This window comes from Aotus nancymaae, unplaced genomic scaffold (assembly GCF_030222135.1).
Source record: "Aotus nancymaae isolate 86718 unplaced genomic scaffold, 86718_ANA_hifiasm-v0.15.2.pri h1tg000002l, whole genome shotgun sequence".
NCBI classification, from domain to species: domain Eukaryota; kingdom Metazoa; phylum Chordata; class Mammalia; order Primates; family Aotidae; genus Aotus; species Aotus nancymaae.
In genome coordinates, this window is record NW_026988413.1 from 35,849,244 (window position 1) to 35,861,811 (window position 12,568).

Genomic DNA, 12,568 nt, shown 5'->3' on the forward strand with positions numbered 1-12,568 from the left:
ATGGTCTCACTCATAGACAGGTGTCGAACAATGAGAACACATGGACACCGAGAGGGGAGCATCACACACTGGGGTCTGTTGGTGAGGGTAGGGGAGGGATAGTGGGGGGTGAGGAGGTTGGGGAGGGATAACATGGGGAGAAATGCCAGATATAGGTGACGAGGGGATGGAGGCAGCAAACCACCTTGACATGTATGTACCTATGCAACAACCCTGCATGATCTGCCCATGTACCCCAGAACCTAAAGTACAATAAAAAAATTACCTTATTTATTTATCTTTTGGTCTAAAAGAGGGTTCTCAAAGTTATATAATCTTCAGTACTCACAAAAGCTGTATCCATTCCTGACTCCAACTCTATATACCTTATTGTCAGAAAATTAGCATTATGGGGAGTAACAAGCATTTTCTGTGTCCCTTTGTACTGGTTTTATGTTGGAGTACTATCCTCTCCTATATACTCATCCCAGAGTCTTCCTACAGCCTAACCCTATGAAATAGACAGTGAACTGCATGGCTCTGCACTCTGGTTGTACTGGTATACCACAGCTGGGAGTGAAATAGAAGATAGCCAATAAGGGACCCTCTGTGGACAGAAGAGAGATAGAAAGGAATTCAGGGAGCTGGAGGCATCAGGGGCGAAATGAGAAAAGAAAAGAGAGAGAAAGGATCAAAGGCACTGGTAGAAGGGGACACATCTTATGGGCAAAGAGAGAGTAGAGAGAGACTTTACTTCCTTTTAAGTTTCCAGTTCCATAGACTCTCAGTCTTGAGATTCATGGAACTCTATGTAAACTTATTAACACTAATGCTTTATACTTCTCATTTATTTAGTTGAGCTTTGAGTGGCTCTCCATTCCTGGCAAAGAGAAAAATCCCCCAAAATAATCCTTCTTGATGAATTTGCATTTTATTGGAGGACTCTGGAAAATAATAACTATGATTAATCGAATGCCTGCTCAATTATTGAATTCCTACACCATCTCTAATCTTCATAACATTCTCAGCAAGTAGCCACTATTTCTGACATTTTGTAAATGAGAAAACAGCCTCAGAGAAAGTGAGTAACTTGCTAAAGCTTGTATAACTGGAAAGTGAAGCTGAATTGGAACTCAGGTAAGTCTGACTTCAAACTGTGTGTTCTTTCTTTTTACCATGTTGCTTGTCAATAGCTACAGCCAAAGAAATTACTTTCTGCTGGTGGAATTTCATACATGATACTAAGCACATGATTGTCGAATGCTAGGGCAAGAAAAAGCCATCCAGATCATCTAATTCAACCCCTTGTGTTTACATTAAGATCATCGAGGTCTTACAAAATATAGCTCAAGATTCCAGAAGTATCTCAGCAGAGTTAAGAACTTGGATCTCCTGGCTTCCTTTCATTAAATTTTACCTTTCATGATAGCTTGAGAGAATATCAGACATAGCCTAATACTACTCTGCTTGAACTGAAAACTATTTGCTTCTGGTAAAATATCTAATAAGTCATTTTTTATTCCAAAAGAGAATATTAATAGGCAGTATTAAAGGACTTAAAATGTGAATTCCTTTTAAAAAGGGTTTACATTTTATTCTACACATTCATTTATTCTAAAATTTATTCTTTATATCATTTAGTTCATTTTAAAACTAGACAGTAATACTTGCTATCATTTATCAAATACCTGCTGTGCTTTACATGCATTATTTCTAACCCACCCACAATGTAGTAATGATATTTAGAGGACAATAAAACTTAGATAAATTGAGTCATTTACATAAGGTTTCTCAAATGATAAAAGGCAAAACAGGATTTTTAACCCAGGTCATGTTGACTACAAATAACAAGTATTTTACCACTTTGTTGAAGTTTCATGTGTATAAGATAGAAAATGCGGTCATTTAGACATAGCAATATTATTCCCTTGTTATTATGTGTTTCTTTTCTTATTATCTGCAAAATGATTATAGCTTGCCATTGAAATCAGTGATCTGGTCAATAGCTTTTAAATATTCCTTAAACAGAAACCTTAATACATAAATATTTAGGGGCTGTGAATTTTCCCACTGAGCAGGAATTGCCTTTGAAGAAAAGATTATTAAAAGAAAAACAACTCAGATGACCAGAGCTTTCAGATTTAAGGATCATTTCTGTATTTTAAGCTGAAGTTCAGAGATTTAGATTTACCTAAGCCTATAAGAAAAAAACCTGAAAATTTTACCATCCTGAATAATGTATCATCCCAAAATAAAACAGAATATTATGAAATTCTGATATTTTAGAAATGTCTCTTTCTAAAATTGCTCCTTGGCTATGATATGGTTGATTACACTGGTATTGATTTTGTTCCTCTTGAATAAACAGATAGAGGTTATAAAGGTAATATTCTTTATCTGGACTTTCCCACTCGAGATTCTATTAGAAGGAGAGTAGACAGGACTGGATAGTATTTGGCCAATAGTCATTATTATGTGAGATAAAATGAATATAAATTTAGCATAGTACTTGGCATAAAGTAAAAGCTCTATAAGAGTTAGCCATTGCTGTTTTTATTATTGACCATAGAAAGATGCCAGGGAAACCATCAGAAATGTGGATGGCTTCCTAAAATGAACAGAACATTTTGTCAAACGTGTCATGAGACATATAAGTAAGTGAGGCTCAGAGTGAAATAAAGTGGTTTTATGTTGCTACAAGATAGGATTTGGTTCTCATCTGGCTTTGTGCCAGCCATGTCAGAGACCTTGTTGACTACTGTGGAAGTCTCATCTGACCTACTGATGTGATATTGCTGACACCACCGTGTGGCCAGTGTCACCTGCAATGCATCAGCATTTCTCCTCCTGCAAGTGCCACGTACCTCTAATAAATAGCTACTTTCTCAATCTGGGGATGCATTTTGGTTTCTCATCTTCTTGAACTTAGGGCCCCAATTCAGGTTCTAGTGCTGTGCAATAACTGTTCTTCTGAATGTTACAGCAGATGAGTGGGCTCACATCATTTTTTCACGTGTAGTTATCTAAAAAGGGAAATTGGCAAGCCAAATGCTCTGCCAACATTGCCACATCGCTCCCAATTACTTTAACTGTAAAGAGTGAAAAATATCGTTCAATATCTGGATAATTATTCTCAATAGGGTTCACAACCTTTGAAAGGCAGCTGGCCAAGGTCCTGAACATCACCATCTGGAGGGTGATGGCAAAATGCTGACTCCTGTCATGAAGTAGCAAGATGGAAGAGCACTGACCTTGGATAATTCCCGAAGGAAATTGCTGATGAAGGTTAGGTGCAGCTATGACTTTGTTGCTAATTTAATAGCGAGTTGGTTGCAGGGATCCAAGTGATGTGTCAGTGAAAACTGGCATGTGTGAAATTTGACTCATGTTCAGATGCTTTCTCTCTTTGACAGCAGCCATTCAGGAGTTTCTAAACATTGCTATTTAATCCTTCAAGCACTGGACCACTGAGGACATCAAGATTACATCCTCTACATTTAACGCTGTTTTCTATTGTTTCCAGGAGTATATTGAAATTCTATAAACAGAAGAGGTAATAAATAACCACAATATTTAATTAATACTCTTTCCCAGGCAACAGATTTTTCTTAACTTTTATTTAAGTTCAGGGGTACATGTGCAGGTTTGTTAAATAGGTAAATCTGTGACACGGGAGCTTATTATACAGTTTATTTTGTCACTCAGGTATTATGCCTAGTACTCATTATTTTTTCTGATCTTCTCCCTCTCCCATCCTCCAGTTTTCAGTGGTCCCCTATGTGTGTTGTTCCTTTCTGTGTGTCCATGTGTTCTTATCATTTAGCTCCTGCTTATAAGTGAGAACATGTGGTATTTGGAATTCCTCAGTTTGCTAAGGATATTGACCTCCAGCTCCATCCATGTTCCTGCAAAGAACATGATCTCATTCTTTTTTATGGCTGCATAGTATTCAATGGTGTAGATGTACCACATTTTCTTTATCCAGTCAATCATTGATGGCCATTTAGGTTGATTTCATATCTTTGCTATTGTGAATAGGGCTGCAATACATATACACATGCATGTACCTTTGGGAATATACCCAGTAACAGGATTGCTGGGTTGACTGGTAGTTCTGTTTTTAGCTCTTTGAGAAATCGCCACACTGCTTTCCACAATGGTTGAACTAATTTACACTCCTAACAACTGCATATAAGCATTCCTGCTTTCTGTAACCTCAAGAACATCTGTTATTTTTTGACTTTTTTACTAATAGCAATTCTGAATGGTGTGAGGTGGTATCAAATTGTGGTTTTGATTTACATTTCTCTAATAATCACTGATGTTGAATTTTTATTATATGCTTGTTGGTCACATGCATGTCTTCTTTCGAAGTGTTCATGTCCTTTGCCTACTTTTTAATGGGGTTTAATGTTTTTTTTTTTTTTTTTTTTTTTTTTTTTTTTTTTTTTTGGTAAATTTGTTTAAGTTCCTTACAGATGCTAGATATTAGACATTTGTCAGATACATAGTTTGTGAAAACGTTCTCCCATTCTGTAGGCTGTTTGTTTACTCTGTTGATAGTTTCTTTCTCTGTACAGAAGCTCTTTAGTTCAATTAAATCTCATTTGTCAATTTTTGCTTTGTTGCAATTACTTTCAGCATCAGCATCATGAAATCACTGCTTGTTCCCATGTCCAGAACAACATTGCCTACGTTGTCTTCCAGGGTTTTGAGAGTCTTGAGTTTTACATTTAAGTCTTTAATCTATCTTGCATTGATTTTTATATATGGTGTAAGAAAGGGGTTCAGTTTCAGTCTTCTGCACATGGCCAGCCACTTATCCCAGTACCATTTATTGAATACGGATTCCTTTCCTCCTACTTGTTTTGTCAGCTTTGTCAAAGATAAGATGGTTTTAGGTGTGTGGCCTTATTTCTGGGCTCTCCATTCTGTTCCATTGGTCTATGTGTCTGTTTTTGTACCAGTAGCAAGCTGTTCTGGTTACTGTAGCCCTGTAGTACAGTTTGAATTTGGGTAGCGTGATGCCTCCAGCTTTGTTCTTTTTGCTTAGGATTTCCCAGGCAACCGATTTAGAAAGATGAACCTCCTTTTGAATATGACCAGTAAGCTATCCTAATTTCCATTCTAAATTCACCTAGTGCCTATTTTGCTTCTTGTTCCAGTCTATCATGAAGCTTTGAAAAATTTTAATATAGCGGAAATTGCTATTTACCTCCCAATATAACTAACATATATTTTCCTTAGAGACAGAACTAGAACTCTGATTTATTTTTTAAGCTAGGCACTACAGCCATTCAACTAGATTATTGGCCCAGCTAGCTATGACCATGGGTCTAAGCTCTGGCTGGTGAAATAGATGCAAAAAATGTTGGAAAGAACTTTTGTGAAATTCCTCTAAAAAGGCAGGGACCATCTCTATTTCTCCTCTTTCTGTCATCTGCTGCTTTAAACATAAATGTAAAAGTTGGAACTCCAGCATCCTATTTTACCCATGAGCACCAGTGCTGCACCCTGTGGGTAGAGGAGAAATGACATGGAAAGAGCCTGGGTCCCTGAAGATTTTCTGGAAGTCATCATGTCAACTGTCAACTTTTTCCCTTTATATAAGAGTCAAATATACTTCTATTTTTTTTATCTTACACAGCCTAAACTTCCTAAACTAATCTCAACATGGAGCATAATGGATTCTACAGACATTTTTTAACATTACATTTATTAGCTATTTTCTTCCTTTTCATGACTCTTTAGAAATCTATGTACTTTTTGCATTCAATAAATCCTTACTGAACAAATAAATCTTAACCATCAAAAAACAGCTTGTACTACACCTACAGAACTGAAAAAACTCATTTCAACATTTGTTGACTTCATGAAGGACCTTGCCCAGCTAATTAAAATTGTCTTAACTTTAATACATTTTTATTGTTTTTTAAATTCTCTAAAGTTTGCATGTTGAAGGGGCCATTGTGTTTATTATTTTTTATGTCATGTTTGTAAGAGCATATCTAAATGGACTATTAGCTTCAAATAAAAGACTAAGAGATAGCTGTTTATGATGTTAAGTCTCATGATGGCCGCAAATAGAAATGTGACTTCGTAAATTGAGCAGGCTGTCCCTCAGTTAGGATAATGTCTCACACCAGCTTCAATAAGATCTGAGACAACTTAGGGGGAGTTAGTTGAACGAAGATGACTTTACGAGTGTTTTCTTTAATGTGTAATTAAACTTACATGAATTAGACATATGAATTTTCTTCCTTTATACTGCCTCATTATTTTCAGTATATGCACTTGATCTAAATATTGCCATTAAACAATAACCCTCTTTTCACTATTCAATGCCCATCTACTTTATGGTTCTATTTATATCCTTTTCTTTAGAGATAAAATTTATAAAAGATTACTCTAAAACCACTCATAGCTTTTCTGATTTAACTTTTTCTTGACCGATCTTTGGTATTTCCCACTGTTTTCAATATCACCCCTGAAGCTTTCTTAATTCTCAGCTTCCATGAGAGCTCTTGTCCCGATTCTCCCAACTTAGCGGCCACCCCTTATTCTTATTTACTTGCATCTTTTCTTTCTTTTTCTTTTTTTTTAAGTAATCAATCCAAAGGATTATAAATTATTCTTCTATAAAGACACATGCACATGTATGTTTATGGCGGCACTGTTCACAATAACAAAGACTTGGAACCAATCCAAATGCCCATCAATGATAGACTAGATAAAGAAAATGTGGCACATATACACCATGGAATACTATGCAACCATAAAAAGGATGAGCTCATGTCCTTTGCAGGGACATGGATGAAGCTGGAAACCATCGTTCTCAGCAAACTAATACTTGTTTCATTTCTTCCTCCATGCCTGAAATATTGTTTTTATTCTATCAAGAGTTTCTTTATATCTTTTATATACATACGTATATCAAGGCTTTACATAACATGTACTTTCTGATGACTCATAATTGTACATTCTATTACCTGAATTTGAGTGTTGTATTTCTATACTCATTAACAAAATCCTACCAATCTGAGACTGAATTTACTCATGTCAAATGTCAAAGCATTGCTTTCTCTTCCTTTAAGAGTATTCTCTCTTTGACATCACCATTTTTCTTCTCTCTGTTTGCTATGGAAAATTCATTCATCCTTTAAGATTAATAAAAAATTCTACCTCTTGTTGGAAATGTTCCTAGTCTTCTTGGGGAATTTCTCTTCTGTCCACCTCCTCTTTGTCCCCATAACAACAAGGTATGTTGTAATTAATTTATTATAAAACATTCCCACTCTACTGGTAGTTATTGTTGAGCAAGGCTTCTGGTTGTTTGTGTCTGTATCTTTGGGTCCTACCACAGTGACTCATACAAACAAGAAGCTCAAGAAATGCTTTGGAATAAAGGAATGAATGTTTTCTTAACCTTTGCAAATTGAGCCATAATTTGGATATATTATTCGTTGTTTAATACCATTTTCATGTGCTAGACTTTGATCATCTCCCATCTCAACAAGTCTCCTGTTTTAATAAGTTAAATTCCTATTAAATTTAACGACTTTTAAAAATATAGCAGAAATACCTACATGAATCTTAGAAGAGTCACAGTAGTATTTTCTTACTTTCCCATCTTTTGAATCCAAAGAACACAGCGGATTTCTTGGTGGTAAGGATGAAATACATGGCAGAATCTATTGCCAAATTCTTTCGCAGGGCAACTGTGATTGGAAATCTTTGGGGTCTGACGTTAGGATTTGCTCTAATCTACTCAATTAATGACACAGCCTAGGTCATTAGGTACTACACATACCTAGTAGGTACTCACCAAATATTTATTGAATGATTTTGTGCATGAATAATTTCCTTCATTATTTCAACATGAAGCAGTATGTAGACTAGTTTATAGCTCATAGTAATCACAAATAGCTGACACTGACTGACAGTGTAATGCGTGCCAGGCACTGTTTCTTACTGTTTTATATGTATTATTTCATTTAATCTTCATAACAAACTTGTAAAGTGAACACTATTATTGTTACTTATACATAACAAATTGGGAAACTGAGCCACAAAGAGTTTTAGAAAATTGTCCAGAATTTCATTATTAGCAAGCAATTGAGCTTAAGCTTAAGCCCAACAGTTTGGCTCCAGCATGCATGCTTTTAAGTAATTTGCTATAGATGCTCTGTGATGGGTCTCCAAATGTAGTAAAAGGATAAATCTGAGTTTGAGAGCAGCCTGGTCAACATGGCAAAACCCCATTTCTACTAAAAATACAACAATTAGCCAGGAATGGTAGTGCATGCCTGTAATCCCAGATACCGAGGTGGCACAGGCAGGAGAATCACTTGAACCTGGGAGGTGGAAGTTGCAGTGAGCTGAGATTGCACCACTGCACTCCAGCTGGGTGACAAAGCCAGACTCTGTATCAAAAAGAAAGAAAAGAAGAAAGAAAGAAAGATAGAAAGAAAGGACAATCTATATACCCAAATATGCTTCCCTAAAATATGAGGGTTACAGATATTATAAATAAATGTTCCTTAACATTTTCAAAAGAAATATACACAGTGATCTTTGAAAATCTATGACCACAATTGGGTGAGCAGTAAATGAAGTCTTTTTACTATCTTCCATAATGTCAGTAATTTTGAGACCAGTTGATACATGAAGTTAAAAATATTTCTTCAATCTCAGATCCTATTGACTATATTTTACTGTTAAGTGGCATGGTAGTTGCACTTTAACTATATGTCACAGTTTTGCTAATTGTTCTTAGCATTATCTTATCATTATCCCCTCAGCTTTTACTTTTTGTTCTCTTGCAGTTGGTCCGCTGGGGTAAACTTACTGCTTTCCTACCTTTTTGCATTTTATATCCTCTCGTGTTTTCATGAAACCTCTCTAAAGGATAATCTGTATATCATCACATGCATGAATTTCATATTAAAGTATACAGCAAAAATTTATACTCTGTAAAAGCTGTTAAATCCTGTTTAGCATATCAGACTAGGGACTCCTTATTATGAGGTATTCTGGTGTTATTTTAAAATATCCTCAAGCTCTACTTTAGTTTCTAAAACAAATAATTATAATAAAAAAGTCTTCACAGATCTAGATAAATCTAAAAGAGAATTCTTTTCCCCATCTAGGAAGAAAAAAATGTTAACTTTTAAGTTATTGGCATTTGAGAAATTAACACTGAAAAGATGCTTAGTTAAGTAATGCAAAAATTATTGGTTGTAGTATAAAATGTTATCCTTTGATGTCTTTACCTTATAGCAATCACATTTGAAAGAAGAAACACATAAACCGTATCTATAATTAGAATGGAAACTCACACATTTATCAATGCTTAGGGAAGATTGATCCCCTCAACATGTTCTCTTCCTGTGTGAAAAAATGGTAACACTTTTACTGACTCAGCGATTCAAAAGCTGTGTAAAATAGAATGTTCTCAAATTAAAAAAGAAGATAATGTCATTTTTTGCAGATGCATGGAACTCTAAATTTTAAAGTGTTTAATTAGATTTACTTGATGATCTATAAGCATTTTACTTACTGACTGTTTTAATCTATTTTACGTTCCTGTAACAGAATACCGGAGACTGAGAATTTGTAAACTATAGATGTTTATTTGGCTCACGATGCCAAAGGCTGGGAAGTCCAAGAGCATGGTGCCGGCATCTGGTGAGGGGCTTTGTGCTTTGTTGTTCTAAGACAGAAGGCAGCAGGGGAAGAGAACACAAGAACAAGATAACAAGTGGTGGCTGAAGCACTCACTTTTATAACAAGCATCTCTGGCAATAACTAATGCAGTCTGGTGGTAAGGACATTAATCCACGTATAATAGCAGAACCCTCATGACCTAATCACCTCTTTTTAGGTCCCACCTCCCAATACTGTTGCATTGGGTATTAAGTTTCCAACATATGAACTTTGGTGAATACATTCAAATCATAGCATTGATAAAACAATACAATTTATGGTTTAGATTTAGTTCACACAGTTTTGTAACATAGCCAAATTTAGTATGGCAATATAACGCAAGAATTCACAGAATACTTCTATTGAAAGAATATATGATGGGTAGGGTCTTTGTAGGACATTCCTAATTGGCCATGGGAATGACTAAATTAAACTTGGCCCTGGCACTCCTAGCAAAATGCTCATTTAGCCTTCAGCTCAGACTGTATTTTTCTCTTGAGGAAAAAAATGCATTTTAATACAGTGAAATGGTTTCCTTTCACCTATTCATTACCAACCAAGTATGTTTGTCTGCAACCTATATGGAAAATAATATAATATTGGGTTGTCTAGAAAAAGTAAAACCAGCTTTTTCTGAAAATAAATTATAGTTTGAGTTAGGTAGCTTTATGCAATAGAAATGTTGCTTGGGATAATGACATTTCTGGCTGGCTGCCTTGTTTGATGCTCCCAGCAGTGATTTCCATTGAGACTATTAAATAAAAGGATTGATGTAATATGAAACTCAAGTCAGTGGTGCCCCTTATATGAGGATTAGTCGACTCTTTGATTTATTCTGGCATTTCATTTTACACCTCTTTTTGAAATTAACTCATAGCAATGTGGTCAATCAACTTCCATCTATAAACTACTCAGTGTACTTCTACTTTGAGATACTTTGCATTCTGACTAATCTGATATCATCACAAACTTCAGTAAAAAAACAAATGAATCAATAGCTTTAAGTGCAGAGAGGAGGGATTGGAAGTCTTTCTGTAGATGAAGAAAATCAAATTTCCATTTCCACTGTCATCATCATCACCATCACCATCATCAACAAATGTATTTATTAAGTTCACATATGCACTAGCTATTTCTGCCTTTTCTTCATCATAGTTTTACCTGAAGGCATATACATTTGAGAATTACTAAAAACACATTAATTTAAATCTATCTCTATTACTCTCCTTCTTAAAAAGCATCAGATAGTAGAGTAGACAGCCAGTTTATGTGACAATCCACTGGCATTCCTTCACAAAATATGCCTGACATAAAGTGTGAAATTTCATAGTCTCATTGGCAGAGAAAATATAAAATATTAAACTTAGCATGTTTTGCCAAATGTTTCTTATAATTAAGGACAAACATACTTTTTGTGCATTTTGTTGTTGTTTCTTAAAATTAAAGTGGGCAAATGAGACAGAACATCTATGGTATATATTTATTGATATATATATATATAGATTGATAGATATTGATTGATATATCAAGCTCAGTTCAATATATATAGAGATTGATTTATATGTGCATATATATACGTATGTGTATATATATATAAAGGTATTGATACATCAATATATATGTATATATGTATGTATATATATGTATGTGCATATAGATAAAGGTATTGATAATCAACATATATCTTTTACATACACATGTATATCAAGGTATTGATATATCAACCTCAGTTCAAGCTCAAGTTTGAACTGAGCTTTTTTTTCTGTTTTGATTTTTATAAAACAAAATCATGCTACATCATATATTCAGCATCACGGAGTACTCAATAATCAAATGAAAACTATCCTCCTAAGGAAACTGCAAACTTTGCTGGGAATTAAGAATCTAGTCGTCAATCCAATTTACAGTATTTGCTAAAATGTGTGTGGTAGGCAGAAGAGGTTGGGCAAGGAGGGGAAGACCAGAAGTGCTACAGTAATTCAGCAGGAAGGTCAAATCTAAACTGGAACTTGAGGATGAAGTGGGGTTAGGGAGAAATGGCAGGAATATTAAACAGTATTCCAGCCTGGAGCAAAGGTAGAGAAATAGAATAGATCACAAGTGGGTTGGTGTCACTGTACAGGTAGGTAATGGGTTTGGGGAGTACTGGTAGTCTAGGTTATACAACAAAAGCAATGTGACTTCTGAGTATGCCCAATGCCGAGGCCCAACTTCACAATAGTCAATTTACCCGCACCGCACAAGGGCAAATACCTCGGAGTGTCGCAGGCATCATTGTGAGTAATAATACCAACATGAAATAGAATTCCGGTGGTCCTTCTAACCCCTTTTAGATGTAGTCTTTTCATAAGCAGAGGTGGTGCAACATTATTATGAAGAAAACTCTATACTTCCCCTGGAACAGAGGCGGCTTTGTTTGGACTTTTCATTATACATGGCAAGGCTCATATAGGAAGAGATACCTGTCCTCCAACTTGGTTCTATATTTACCCCTTTTCAATAGAAGAAAGGATTTATAAGTTATTGTTGTTTACTGATGGATTGTGCCTGTCTTTTTTTTTTTTTTTTTTTTTTTTTTTTTTTTTTTTTTTTTTTTTTTTTGAGACGGAGTTTCGCTCTTGATACCCAGGCTGGAGCGCAATGGCGCGATCTCGGCTCACCGCAATCTCCGCCTCCTGGGTTCAGGCAATTCTCCTGCCTCAGCCTCCTGAGTAGCTGGGATTACAGGCACGCGCCACCGTGCCCAGCTAATTTTTTTGTATTAGTAGAGACGGGGTTTCACCATGTTGACCAGGATGGTCTCGATCTCTTGACCTCGTGATCCACCCGCCTCGGCCTCCCGCCTGTCTTAATTAAACCAAGGTGCCAGGCTATACAGTCTACC

The 12,568-nt window shown here is 35.7% G+C and overlaps 1 protein-coding gene across 1 annotated transcript in view; it reads right to left on the minus strand.

Annotated features, from left to right (window-relative positions):
• The window catches only part of KCND2 (potassium voltage-gated channel subfamily D member 2), a 501,311-nt gene that overhangs the window by 45,695 nt on the left and 443,048 nt on the right, over positions 1 to 12,568 (minus strand). The gene's annotated exons all lie outside the window — the stretch shown is intronic.